Source organism: Serinus canaria, chromosome 20 (genome assembly GCF_022539315.1).
Source record: "Serinus canaria isolate serCan28SL12 chromosome 20, serCan2020, whole genome shotgun sequence".
NCBI lineage: Eukaryota > Metazoa > Chordata > Aves > Passeriformes > Fringillidae > Serinus > Serinus canaria.
Genome location: NC_066333.1, coordinates 12,093,188 through 12,108,332, shown reverse-complemented (window position 1 = coordinate 12,108,332; position 15,145 = coordinate 12,093,188).

Below are 15,145 nucleotides of genomic sequence, written 5' to 3'. Positions count from 1 at the left end.
CATGGGGAGGTCAGGGATGCTCCCAGAGCCCAGCACAGCATCCCAGCCCTGCCCAAGAGCCCCTGGCAGGCTCAGCTGCCCCTCTCGGTGCCAGGGCACCTCCCCTCTCCTCTCTGGCTGATTTCTCCTCGCCCCTCACCTCCTGTTGGGAAATGGGGAAGCTGCATTTCTCCAGAGCTGGGCTTTGCTCTTTGCTGCCCCAGGAGCTGCTAATGGATCCATCTGACCATGTTCTCACACCCCAAATAAATGGGATTAGCACAGCACCCTCCAGGAAGGTCTAAGATAAAAATAGAGAGAGATTTGTTTGATTTAAAGAAGCTTTTCCTCAAGTATTTTTTATACATTTTTTACTACATTTTTAATACATTTTTAAATGTTTTTAACAAACTAGATGTTAGATTACCTTTTTTTTAATAAAAAAGAGAAAATGTTTTCTTCTTTAAGTGTTCTTGCAATTAAGGTCCAACATTTATACCTCCACATAAGACATAAAGAAATAAATTGGATCCTGTTTTAAAAGAGACCATGGCTGCAGTTACCAACAGAACAAGGCCCATGCACAAACTTTGGATATAAGTTTTTCTGAAACTATTTACCAAATACTGCAAAGAGTTCACAAATATCTTCTCATTTTCTACTTTCCTTTCAGTGATATTTACACCACAACCTCAGAGAGGTTGTTGAACTGGTTTTTTGAAATCTACATGGCTATGTCATGTCAGTCCTGTGTATTTTACCTGATTTTTCTTATACATGCTGTATATTATTCCTACAAAAAGAATATAGATGAATTTCAGCAGCAGTTGCAGCGACTTCAGATTAAATATAGCAGTTATTGACTTTCCCTGAAATTCAGACACTTCTGAAAATAAGATTTTGGCACCCACTAAGGAACACACTGAACATCTCCTTTAGCTACAAGCCCTCAAAATAAAAAATACTTATGAAGTTCTTACTTCTATCTCTAAGAATTTGATCTGAGATGTTATTTAACTCTCCTTGTAAATATTCAGGGCTGGTCCAGCTCTTGCTGAATTCAGAAGGTTTTCAGTACAATCTGCATGAGCATCACAGCACACAGCTGGACAAGGCAGTAATTAAACTGAAGGAATTAATTATTCCTTCTAACAGCCTCGCCTTTCCTTGCAGGGTTATACAAGGAAAGTTGTGCAAGGGTTGTTGGGGTCATTTCCAGAGCACCTCCACAAGATCTGAGCTCTGAACCTCCCCAGCACACACTGCCCTGCCCTTCAGCCTTAGTATTTAAAAGGACCTTTCCAAATTTGTTTTGTTTTTAATATATCAAAAAGTCTTTCCCACTGAAGTGGGTAGATTTTCCAGTGAACTCCAGCACTTAACCCTGCAGCATTTTGCTATTTCAAGATTAGAGCACGGGTTTCAAAATTTGTCCTGCACAACAAATATCTGCATGAAGTTCTGATGACGTTGCACTGAGACTCAGAGTCATCCTGGAATAGAAAACAATCCAAGCAACAATATTTGGCTCTGGATAGAAATTTTCCCAGAAGTTCAGGAGCAATTGCCTCCTTTCTGTTAAACTTCCAAGTAATTCTGTCTGGGCTCCTGTGCATGGCTCCCGAGGCCAACATGCTGCACAATGTGTCAAAATTAAATATTCCATCATGAATCATTTATATTACACCTTTCCCAAGTGTTTTAGTTCTAAAGATGAAGGGGGATAGCCCTGAAGGAGTTTTACCTTCTGTACAAACAGACTTTGTGAGGTCTCAGCATTTCCCTTCACAAGGAACTATGGCAGATTTGCATTATTTCTTATTGAAACCAGTTTGGTTTGCTATGAAAAAAAGCCCAGCTGGAGTGTTTTACTACCACAGCTGACCACAAGATGGAAATCCTTTTCCACAAGATATCTTCTGATTAGGAAAAGTACTAATGAGAAAAAAAAAAAAATACAGCCTCTTTCCAGGAAAATGTTTTAGAGGAAGCAAAAGAGGATTCTCATCCCATCAGCAACTTCTTTTGGAGGCTTCATTGATTTTAATTTGCTCAAACCCAAGTTTTCTTGGGAATTTTCCCTTTCCTAGGAAGGCAGCTCCACTCAGAAATCATTCTGATGGAAACCCCTCTCTAATCTGGGCCAGCAGCTCAGGCACAGCAGGCACAGGAAAGCACCATGGAATTGTTCACTGTCACATTTGGAGATGTGCAGGATAAAGTAAACGCTTCCCTCACAGCACTGCAGGTTATTTTTAGAGCTGAAAAGCCCTCTGAGGAACAGCTCCAGCCACCTAAACCTGGCATGGAGAACTCAGGGAGCTCAGGGGGGTTTTACCCAACCTGCTGCCCTGCTCCCTGCACAGCCAAAACCACTGGCCTGGGAGCTAAACACTAAATGTCATTTATTGTTGTGATTGCTTGTTTGCAGAGGCTTGCACTGGGATGGCACTGGGCATGAACAGAACCAAAAGGCCATTCCTGTCCCCAGGGGCAGGGGAAGGGGGCAGAGGGGGGAGCTGTGTCCCTTTCCCACCTCTGTGGGATCTCCCAGGGCAGGGATGCTGCAGGGACCCTGACGTGCCCCCAGCCAGGCTCACTCCAGCTGCTTTTCAGCAAACTGTTGCAGCCAAGAGATGAAAGAGGAGCTCCCGTGATTTTCATTATCTGATGGTGCTTTCCACTCTAAATCTGATCGAGCAGCAAGCAGGGAGCTGCACTTGGAGACACACAAGACATTTGCATCTGTTCTGCTGATTACAGGAGCTGCACATTCTACTTTAAACATCAATGGGTTGCAACTGCTATTTAAATGATATGGAAATTGCTACTTTCTACTGAAATGTCCCTTAAGCAACAAAGCAAAAGATTAGCACAGAGCTTTGTTTTTTATCTTTTTCTTCTTTTCATTTTAATAAAACACTGTGGTGGCAGTGGAAAACTCTTTGATGGCTCAGGAACAACACCTGTACCTTTGAACATTTTATTTGTAGCAAGCTGCAGAATATTTGAATCCTTTCGTGCAGCTATTATGACAACAATTTCCAACTAAAATGTCATTCTTTATCTGAGACACTGAATTAACTTAATTTTCACAGGACTTCTTCCACAAAAAAATCAACACACCCAGGCTATATGGATAACAGTTCAAGGCAATGAGTACCACCACAAATTCATTATTATTTTCAGATTCAGATGAAGCTTTTCAGCTGGATGCCTGTCCTGTTCCCACACACCCAAGAAATATTTCTCATATGGTCAAACTCACTCAAGGCTGAATCCTATTTATTTCCAGCAGTATTTAGGAGAGTCACTGCACATAAGAACCAGACCACAGTGGGAATTTTTCCTACTGAAGCTCTCATAAGTAAAATCAGTTGCATTCCAGCAGTTTTCAGGACTGATTTTGTCATCCCTGCCCAGCTCTGCACCTTTTTATGCAATCCTAAAAGAGCAGCCTTTCAGTGAATTTTAATGGTAAACTTCACTCTGGGCAGAGGGGGTGAGGGATGTATAAAGACACATCATTAGACTCTCCAAAATCAACAGATTTTGAAAGTTGGTGCAAGTTACTGATAAGGCAGAGAAACATGAGCAAAGAGGTATCACTGGCTTCTGATCACCTTGAGGGGATCTACCAACAAAGGGTTCCAAGGGGAGCATCATCCTTGTCCCCTCTCAGCAGGGCTATCCTGGATCTGAAGAAAAAAAGTAAAATCACATTACAAACAAAATTATTTTTAAAAAACCCAATGCAGACACATTGACAGAATTAATTTGTAAAGCACTCTGCCTAAAGAGACTGACCCACATTTGTATTCTGATGTCAAAGACTTGGGGCTTCAGGGTGCTGAGAGGTGGGAAATTATCCACTCTTGACCAAATCAGACACATTGCTATTGTTGACAATAATTATTATTTTAGAAAGTAAAGCACTGAACTCAGTCTGTGGGTTTTGTGCTCTATAAGCATCTAGCACAGACCTGGAGAGAAACTTTCAGTTCTTCATGGGCAGGTTCAGAACAGAGATGCAAAGAGAATGAGCAAACAGCAACTCCTTTCAGTCAGGAACAAGTCTCAGTGCATCACCCACAGCAGACAGCACTGCCCAGTTCCAAAGAGGAACAGCACAAGACAGCCCTTCTGAGATGCTGGAAATACTTGTCTTTATACCCTGCTAATGAACACAATGATTCCACTCAAGGCAATTGCACAAGTTATTTAAAAAATAATTATGTAAAAGCAGGAAATGTCAACGTGCACATTACTTCCTTTCAAACCATTTTCTTGGCAAGCAACCCATCTGTTCTACCTCAATCTTCCTTCCAAAAGAGAATTAATGTTCATCTGCATCAGCTTAACATTTGAGGAAGTTCTGAAATGACTTTACCTACACAGCATCACCTTCCTTCTGCTGCTTTCACCACACTTGCACTCTTTTTTTGCTTCTCTGTGTGAACAATTACCATTGTAAACACACTTATACACCGGTTTTCAAAAGGAAGAAAAGGCCATACTTAACAGCAACATAAATTTGGGTTGTAAATTGCCACAGAGCCCAGTCACACTGTAAACAAGGCTGTCCATGTGCAGCTCCACTGCCTTTGATGCCCAGCCAGAATTGGATCTTTTCAACATTTTCTTATTAAGGATAAATTACAAACCAAACCGAGCGTGCTCGAGTGAGAGGGCCCTGATGGGAGCAGTGTCCAGGTGCCAGGGTTTCTGTGTTAGATGCTGACAGAGCCTTTCAAACACTGCAGCCTCTTCTCTGGAGACTCAGAATCTGCAGTTTGAGTAAGAACACCATTCCTGATAATGGCCACCTGAGGAGAGAATCCCACCTCTTGATTTTGCCTGGGCTCAGAAGAAGGGGTGGCAGAAAAGGTGACTGTGTGTGCATTGTGTGTTGGGAGCAGCTGTTCAGTGCCACATCAGCAGCTGGAAGGAAGAAGATGCCCCTGGCACAATCCCCTGGGTGGATCCTATGCCCAGCCCAGGGAGCAGCTGCCAGCAGTGCCTTTGGAGGAACATTTCCAGGGAAGAGTGAGACATCCTTGGGCCAGGAGCTGTGGGAAGGCAGCAGCACTCAGGGAGCAGCAGGACCCTGCTCCAGCTCCCCAGAGCAGCTCAGCTTCTCCTGAGCTCGGAGGGAACCTGGCCTTGCTCTCCCAGCAGAGCTTTTCCCATGTTCTCTGTACACATTTATTATTATAAGCACAATCGTGGTGAATGTTTGTGCAAATCACCAGCCCTGAATCTTGGTACTTTCCACATCTTTGCTGCTATTCTCCATTTCACCTGTACTTTTGGAAATACACCCCACTTTCCTGGAAGCAGATGCACAATTCACAAACCTGGAAGCCAATCAGAGCAGCAAATTTTAGACACTTATGTCTAAAACCATCAGTGAAGAGCTGAACCTGCTCCCCAGTCCCAGGGCTCACAAAATGCTCCCTGCTGCATGTTTGTGCAATGCATTTTTAAAGCAGGCACTGTTTAAAATATGCACAATTAATATTAACAAAGAGCTGTCGTTCCCAGTTCCAGAGAGGGGCTGGAACAAGTGCTGCCTTCTGTCTGCTGTGCACTGACCTTTGCATGTATTTTTAGGCACTGTCCTATAAGTAATGTGTCTTGCACAAATTACTTCTGCCCAGATATAAAGCAACATTACCCAGGGGAGGGAGAGGGCAAAATGGGGAGGAATTTGTGTTTTCTAAAATTGGGAAAATTAGAAAACAACCAGGTTTTATAAGAGGATTTTTAAACTGAATTTTACAGGATCATGAGCCATGGATAAAGGCATTCACAATGGACTGAAGTGGGTGATTCTCCTATTTTTGAGTAAAGAATGCAGCAATCAGTTCCTTACAAGAAAAACAGAATTAAAAGAATCAATTTTATATTTAATTAGAAGTGCCTGTGTCTCCCAGGGAGGACAAAGATTAATTTAGGTAACTACTCAAAATTTTCAATCTTCATAACTTTCAGCTAAAAACTAAAGTAGAAATCTGTGTAGTAGAAAAATACTGTTGGAAGTGATTGCTCTCCTGGCCACAGGAAAAATCAAACTGCTCTCACTATGTTCTGTGGTATAGAAGTGGCTCACACAGCTATGTAGCAATATATATCAATAATGGAGAGGTCTAGGAAATTACATGAAAGATTAGGACAATATAAGGTTGAAGAAAACAAAATAAGTTGCATTTAGCTGCCAACTAAAAAAAAAAAAGGGTCTGTACGTGTGGTTACACCACAGACAGAAAACGAATGTAACTGTTCCTCCCCACTTATAATTAGAAAAGTCAAGTTTAAAGATTAATCCTCAGCATCTGAAAGATGAAACATGATCCTCATTGGCTTTTGTTTTAACCAAGATTTCTGAAAGAAAAAAAAAAAGGGAGGGGGGATAATACTCATTATGGAACTGCCTCTGATGCAGAGAAAAGAGCCAGGGTGTGATTGCAGAAAGGATCACTTACTTTAGGTGACACTCTCAGACAATTTCCTTCCCTGGTACATCACCATTAGGCTCCTTATGAAGCTCATTTCTTTAAAACTCACCCACAAATCCCATGGCAACAAAATTACTTGGTTTAACTGACACCAAACTATGAAGAAATAACCAAAAAAAAGCCATTCAATCAGATTGAAAGGTGTAGTCTGTAGCAGTTTTACAGACTTGGATAATAAATTCCCCTGGTGTAATGGTGCCACCAGCAGATAATAGTTAGAACTGGGTTTAGCTGTAAAACCTACATTTCTCTGTGGAAGTTACTGAAGCTTCCAAGAACATATCTTTTAATTTTTAAAAACAATATTTTGATAAGGACATGGAGCTAAAAATGGGTTCTAAATGTGATCTATCAGCAGATAAAACTTTGGATTCATAATCCTCAGTGTAAGATCCTCTATGATTTATAGAGATGGGGAAGAGCTTGGGGTAGTGTGGGGGTTTCTCCCACAGCAAAAACTGGTGATTTTCATGCCCAAACAACTGACAAAGATTGGAGCAGTAACAGCAACACTAAAGTGTGAGAACTGAATGCCTGGAACTCCTCAGTTTTCTCTGTATGAACACTGACCTGATAAACTGAATATCTGAGTGGAGCAACTCCTTTTGCCACAGAGATTCAGGATTCATCACTTGAGCTGCAGAGGGAGAATTGACAGCACTTGTTCCTCCAGCCACTGCAGAGTTGACATTCCCAGAATTACTGTCACCTTTTTATCTGCAGCACCTCCATTGCATTTAAAATTATCACATCTCATTCGTATTTACTTAGAGGGTTTAGGAATTTGGAATATAATTACAGTGGGAGGAAATCCCTGCCATGCAGGTGTGGATTTCCTTTCAGCCAAGGAATTAGAGCATGGTGCAGCAATGTCACCAAACTAAACTCAACTGCTCTGAGAGTTACCCCAGACTGAAATACAAGCAGGGCAATAGGAGAAGCAGATCAGTAAGATCATTTCACAGATTTGGAGTACAAAGATATTTGTAGGAAACACACAAGCTCTGCCATCCTTTCCAGCCACAGCCTCTCCCTGTGCTGCTCTCAGGTTCACTGGAGCAGATCTGGAGCACTCCTGGCTGCCCTGCCTACCCACAGCTGAAAGTCACTGTCCCCTGTTGTGCACTCCCACTACTGCACCTGCATATTTTATTTCCCACACAAAAGGTCAAAAGCTTGCCAGCAGGCTGCCTGCCTCCTCAGACACACAATGCGTGCAGAAAAATAACTCCAAGGAGCTGCTTGCTGTAATTTCCTGCAATTTAAGACTATTTATTTTTAAAACTTCTGCTGCCAACCTCCCCATCTGACTGTCACCCTCTTGCTGAATTTCACCATCAGAACATAGTAATTTATTAGAGATCAAATCCAACCGGTTATTTGACTGTCTTGGTTTTTAATACTACTCAGGCTTTTTAGGCTTTTTAGCTCTGAATCCTTCTGGCTCTCTATAATTACTGTTCCTTCAGCAGAGGCAGTGAGGGCTGGCTGTGCTCAGCCCCTGTTAACCCTTTGCTGAGCCCACACAGCCCCCAGTGATCCACTCCACTTCTGGCACCTGGGAATGAAGGGGGATGAGCAGAGCCACCCTCGACCCACGCACTCAGGAGCTGCTCTGCACTTGCAAATGCTCATTAACAGATGGGGGGGTCACAGCCACACATGTGGCATTTGGGGAGGGACTGCACCTTCCACCGAGCTCTGGTGGCAGCTCTGAATGGAGATGAGAGAAGGGATGATGAAGGGGGATGGCTCTGTGCAGTGCCAGGTGTGCACACGGTGCTGCAGCACCAAAGGTGCAGGTGAGACCAGGGATGAGTCAGAAATGGAGCCATTTCCTGAGAAAAGGGGGCCAAAAAGGCTCAGTTGGAGTGACCAGGCAGCTGCTGTGGCAGAGAGCCAACAGGATGCTGGGCTGCTTCAGCAGAGGTAAAATCATCATCCCACCCAATGCAGCACCTGTCAGGCCTCACCTGGAATACTGGGGTCAGTTTTGGTCCCTCTGTGTATGAAGAAGATGTGGAAAGGCTGGAGATAGTCCAGAGAAGGACCACAAAGATGATCCAAGAACTGGGAAGATGTCCCATGAGGAAAGAGGACTGGGCTGGTTCAGCCTTGAGAAAAGAAGGCTTAGGGAGATTTCCTCACCATGTTCCAGGCTACAAAGAAGATGGAAATTCCCTTTTTACAGGGAATATCTTTTACAGAAAAATCTCCCCAGTGCAGGACACTTTTAAGATTCAGCTGGGCCATCCTATCAAGGCTGTGATTTTGCCTAGAAGAGTTCAGTCATATGATCCCTGAGGTCCTTTCCAACCTGGTATTCTATGGCTCTATGAAAAATATTTATGAGTAAATATTGAATTTATTCCTACATTGAAAGACAATCTCCTGTGCTCTTTAGGTCAATATTAGCATAGTCCAGAGAGGTCAAATAGCAGATATTTGGCAAGAAGTAAAAGCCACTGCACAGTAAAAGGAGGTTGACAGTGAACACAATTCCCTTTAAATTTTAGCATCTTGTTGCCATACTTTTTTCCTCCAGCTCTGACCTACAGCCATGAATGGCAAAAAAATAAAGCCAAGAATAGGAAAACAAAAACATTAATCAAGGTCTACTCTCAGAGATATATTTTTTCCTAGTGAGTATTTCATAGTTAGGAGGGCTGAATTTGACATTGAACATTCCAATAATCCCTCCTAAAACAAATTCACAGAAAAATTACTATATTTGATATTTACTTATTAGCAATTGCAACTGCCATTGGAATTCTGAAGGGGCTGCCCTAAGAAAGCCTTTCTGGGTGAACTATTTAAGGCAGTATCCTTGAGTGAACTTCCAGCATTTTAGCTAATTTGACCATGTTTGTCTTCTACCCAAAGCACTCCCAGCAAAAATAGCTGAGAGAGCTCCTGTGCAGCAGTTGACTCAAGAACTCTGCTTTTTGCAGTTCTCTTTTGCTGTATTTTAAGAAGGTTTTTTTCCCAAGTCTCTTATCAAATAGCTTTTAGTAGTGACAGATATGTTTGGTGTAAGCCTGTTGGTTTCCCACGAGCAAGAGCTTCAGGGGAAATTCAAGAGTATATTTCAATTATAGACACCAAATGAATCATAGATAAATACCAAGATCTCTGGAAGGCACAAAATACTGTTTTCTGTTTTGGTGAGTAAGTGGCAATAGGCATAAACCAAACGACCATAGCATCAGATTATAGCTGCTATTGAGCTAATGTAAAACATGTAAAACTCTATTTTGAGCCACACTTTTGTTATTTCACAGGAATTTCCACCAAAGAAAGCAATTTTTCAGACTGCATGCATATTCTACTGGGCTAAGTGGAGTCTGAAACCTATAAACATTTTGTACTAATCTAATTATAAATGTACTAATTTGTGCTGGCACAAGACCATGCTACTACCTACTTATTTCATAATAGTAAAGAGAAGTTTAAATTACTACTTGCAGGAGAGGTATATGATGTAAAACCATTATGTCTCTGACAGCACAGCTTTCATCAGGGTGGAAAACCCCAGCAATTTCACTGGATAAAAAAGAGCCCTGAGTGGAGAAATTGTAAGAGGAGAGCAAAGCTTTGTTGCTGTTACACTGGGTGTAGTTTAGAGACAGCTCTTCCCCATCACACTTGCTTGGAGTCGATACAGAAAAATCCAGGAAGGAGGAAATACCAGCAGATTAAACACCACCAAAGCAACTTCCAGAAAATGTTCTTCTGGCCCTGCCTTTGTGTCAGTGTGGGTCCAAAGGAACAAGCCTGAACCTGCCCCAGAGAGCATAGAGAGGAACCAGCCTTTGTTCAGAGCAGCTTGGGCTGCCCTGCACTTCTTCATTCTGTCAGCTTCTGGAACCACAGAGTGAGACAGGACACACACAGCCTGAGAGGGGAGTGAAAAAGCTGCTCAGAAACAGGCTGGGTGCTCACCCACCTTCCCCACCAGTGGCTGGGTAACCGTGATCCTTTGTGGAGCTCTGACAGAAAACAAACCCTGCAGCTTCTTGCAAAAACAAACATTTTGCTTCCCATCCCTTGGGCCTCTCTGGTAAATGAAAAATTCCCCTATGGGCAAAGAAAGAGTCTATTGAAATAGGAAGTGTTGTGTGTTATACACAAGATTCAAACAGTTTGAGGTAAAAAACACAGTCTGATTGCTGTAGTTGAGGTAGTTTCTGCCTTTTCAATTCCTCCTTACTGAGCACAACCTCTACTGAATATTTCTCATTCTTGATATAATAAAGTCCTAAGTGCTAAGGGCTGACTGATTGATAAGGGTGTTATTTCCCTAGTTTCATTCAGCAATGCAACCACAAAGCTTTTGGATTTCTGGGCCTTGTGAAGGGGTATGATAAAAGTTAATTTTGTGTCAGGACTGTGGCTTGTGTCCTGTTACTGTTCACTCTCCAACAAAAAAGCTTTTTGTATTAAATTGTGATGAAGTCACTGGACAAACTCTAGAAAAATGAATCAATCACTGTAAGAAAAAGATGCACTTTTAAGTTAAATATTATGAATTATGTATACTCATTCATGCTGCTTATTGATATTTGTTGTGAAGTAACAACAGCTTGTGTATTCATCAAAGGGTTTAACACTAAATGGTAATTTAATGTTTAAATCACAATCACTTCCCTGCTTCACAATGCAACTATTTCCTAATCACCTGCCAACAGGAGAAAACACACTTGGATTGAGGGGAAAAAATCAGAAAAGCTTTCTCCATTTCTATCAGATGAAGGAACTTTTTTGATTTAAGGCACAGGATGAAGTTCACTGCCAAGCACAGATTTACCAGCAGTCACTGCCTGATGTTCCCTGAGAGGAGCTGCATCCTCAGGGTGCAATTACAGCAATTATCTGGATGGATCTTCTCATCAGCGACCTTTGACTCATCCCCTACGAACTGTCAGGCTCCATCACAGATGGGGAAAGCAGTTTTATTGTTCCCACCATCAGCTGCTTCTGAGAGGGAGGAGCCCCCGAGGCACAGCCTGGCTGCCCAGAGTGCCCTCCTGCAGCTCCCTCCTGGCTGCCATCCTGGCAGGATCCACCACAGCACCCTGCACACTCCTGCAGCCCCCACAGCAACTGGGAGGAAACAGAAAAATATCCCTTGGTGTCCAAAGTACAGCTGCATTGCTCAGTGTTAAAAGGTGGGGGTTGTTGGTTGTGCATCACTTCTTGGAAGTTTGGCCCAAAAGAAGGCACAGCTGTCTCATTTTGCATCTAACTAGAATGAATTTACAATCTATCTGTATTTAATAAACTTACACCTCTGCAAAAAAGGAGCACAGGCTTACCCTCACACTATTATGACATTTATTATCCCACAAATTTTACTGGAGCAAAGCTGCAAAAGTTTTGTCAGAGGACATGGCCTGGAGGGTACAGCTCGTGTACAATTAAACAATTTCAATTCACAGTTAGTAAAGCTAAATGGTGAAAGGATAAACAACTCCTTTCAAGCAGCAGGACATTTAAAATGGGATTGGCAAATACCAACTGTAAACAGCTTCACAACTTTCACTTTGCAGTGAAACAGCTGATCAGTTCCTGGGACAGAACAAAAAATCACCCTGGCCATAAAGGGACTTGAGCTTAGTTCTCTCAGCTTACTGCTCTTCCAGAAAAGGGATGTCAGTTCCAGGCTTAATTATAATCACCATTAGCTGCTACCTACCATTTAATTAGTTGATAATAAAAGCAAGTCTCTTTCTTATCAAAGCAATCAACAGTGTCACTCCTTTGCATTCCTCCCATTAGCTGCAAATGTCGTTATGTGGAGAGGGCAGGGATAAAACCAGTAATAATTCAATTTGGGAAAAAAAAAACCCACCAACCCCAATAGTTAAAAATAAAATAATTTAGAGAGGCAACTCAAACAGTCAGCTACCAAAGGAGATAGAAACAAAATTCTTCATTGTCAAGTGCCAATTCAAAGTGAAAACAGATTGAACCAAAACTGTCCAAAAATGCTTTCCCATTTTGTAATGCTCACACCCCTAACGCCAGACAGAGCCCAGCTGTTTCTGCCACTGACTTCAAACAATAGCTGGGCTGTTTAAAAGTTTAAAAGCTGTTTAAAACAGGGAATGATGTTTGCCTGAAGACATACTTTATTAATGCAAATTGCTTTCAAATGCACATCCAGTTTCTTAAGCAAAACAAACCCGAGGTTTTAAAGGAGTGGAAGTTACTGCTAGAGCCATACACAACCTGTCAGCTGTAATTCAGTCACCCATTAGGAGTGAGCTTGCACTCTGCAAAAGGGGCCTCTGAGGTTTGTATCAAAGGAAAATGTTTTTCATTTCACTCTTCCTACTTTAGAAAGCCTTAAGACTACAGAGTCTGTGTCTCCTTTTTGGACCTCCCAATTACCAGCAGACTGCTCCTCCAGGATGCTGCACACCACTCGTGCCCGTGGCTGTTAGTCATGCTGCCACAGTGCCTTCCTATCAGCTGAAGCACTGACCTTTAAGAAGTTATAAATGTTATTTCAGCTGTAATATTTTGATTTTAATGTCTCTGGAAGTGATTAACAGCACTAGCTTCATGTCTTTAGGTCCTTGCCTATTTGCTCACCACCTTCTGCTAATGTAACTTAATCATCACATGCTGCAGCACCCCAGGTTTCTATTTCTGGTTCAGTGAGATTGAAGTAGTAATGAGCAGAGCACACTGTGGGTTTCATTGCTCCTGAAAGCAAGAGGATTAAATCAGAGATTCATTTTGTACTGTGTGTCATCTTTCTCATCTGTACGATGGAGACAACACAGCTATGGCTGAGAGACAGAGAGGCTTCCTCACAACAACAATTAAACTCCCATCTGTTAATTTTTTTGTCAGTTATCTTTGCAGTATAGTTGTGAGATTGTTAAATAACCAAATTCATGTAACTAACAGAAAAGTAATCATGGCAAAGATCTCCAGGAATGTGCTGACAGACAGCAGACAAGTTTCCCTGATCCAGACTCAGCAGTCAGCAAAAAAGATTTGAAAGACAGAAAAGAGACTAGTTTGGATACAAAGGAGAGGATGGCAGGAACGTTAAGATGACAATTCAAGAAAATTTCTTGGAACAGTCACAAAAATGGAAATCAGCTGGAAATCCATAATTTCCGTGTATAGTGTACAAGAATAATGCTTAGACAGTGAGTAAAGACCATCTCATGGCAAAATGTTACATCACAGCATGAGAAGTCCCAGTCCTTGTGGTGATGCTGACTGTGCACCATTTCCACATTGTGTCAACACTTACCTTGGAGAATCTATCAAAGAAATCTACTGGACTTGACAAGCTCCTCCTTTATCAAAGGGCCAGGTCACTCCTCATGGCCTGTGCCCACTTTTAAAATTTACCTAACAAACGTGTTCCTTGTTAAAAGCCCTAACATCTCTTTAAGTAAAGATTTCTTAGATAAGCTGCTTAAATTATCAACAGTAACTTTCTTGGTATGTAAAAAAGATTTATCAGCAACGGAAAATGTATTAACATGCTCTAGTGCAGGCTCCCTGCACCTGCCTTGCACTGGTGCCACCTTCCATGGAGCCAGCTCAGCCAGAGGGAAACACAAACACAGCGAAGGCACGAGCAGGGCTGAAGGGCTGTCACAGTCCCTGAACGTGCAGGGACCAGCTCAGCCTCTGCCAGTCCCACCGGGAAAAATTCCAGTTCCAGGCACAACAAGGCAGCCCCAGCCCATCCCACCATCCCAGCTGGGCTTCAGCAGAACACAAGGCAGCAGCACACTCCCCATCCTCTCTCCTGGTTGGGGTGACACCGCTTGGTAGTGACATTAGGACTTAGGAACCTGCTAAGGGACAGAAAAAGCTCTTTTGGTGTCGCCTGGACAAGGCCAAAGCGATGGAGGGACGGGGCCGAGGGAAACTGAGGCAGCGATTCCAGCACCTCGGAGCGGCGTCCCCGGAGCTCCCGCGGCCCCGTGCTGCCACCTGCGGGCAGCGCCGGGAATGACCACGGCCGGGAGGGACCGATCCCGGACCCGGGAATGACCACGGCCGGGAAGGACCGATCCCGGACCCGGGAATGACCACGGCCGGGAGGACCGATCCCGGACCCGGGAGTGACCACGGCCAGGAATGACCGATCCCGGACCCGGGAATGACCACGGCCGGGAGTGACCGATCCCGGACCCGGGAGTGACCACGGCCGGGAGGGACCGATCCCGGACCCGGGAGTGACCACGGCCAGGAGGGACCGATCCCGGACCCGGGAGTGACCACGGCCGGGAGGGACCGATCCCGGACCCGGGGATGACCACGGCCGGGAGGGACCGATCCCGGACCCGGGAATGACCACGGCCGGGAAGGACCGATCCCGGACCCGGGAATGACCACGGCCGGGAGGGACCGATCCCGGACCCGGGAATGACCACGGCCGGGAGGGACCGATCCCGGACCAGCACTGTCTCTGAACTCCGACAGGAGCTCCTGCAGGAACACCAGAGGCAACTTTCAGTCTCGGCTCCTTCTTCTTTTGTCCAGGATTCTTCTGAGGTCAATTTTTCCAAATTTCAGGATGTAATTCATTCGAATTGACCCATCACTTCCACAAGGTCACGTCACATTTCAGCATCATTGAAGCTACTCTTGTGTAAACTCTGTTTTATTAT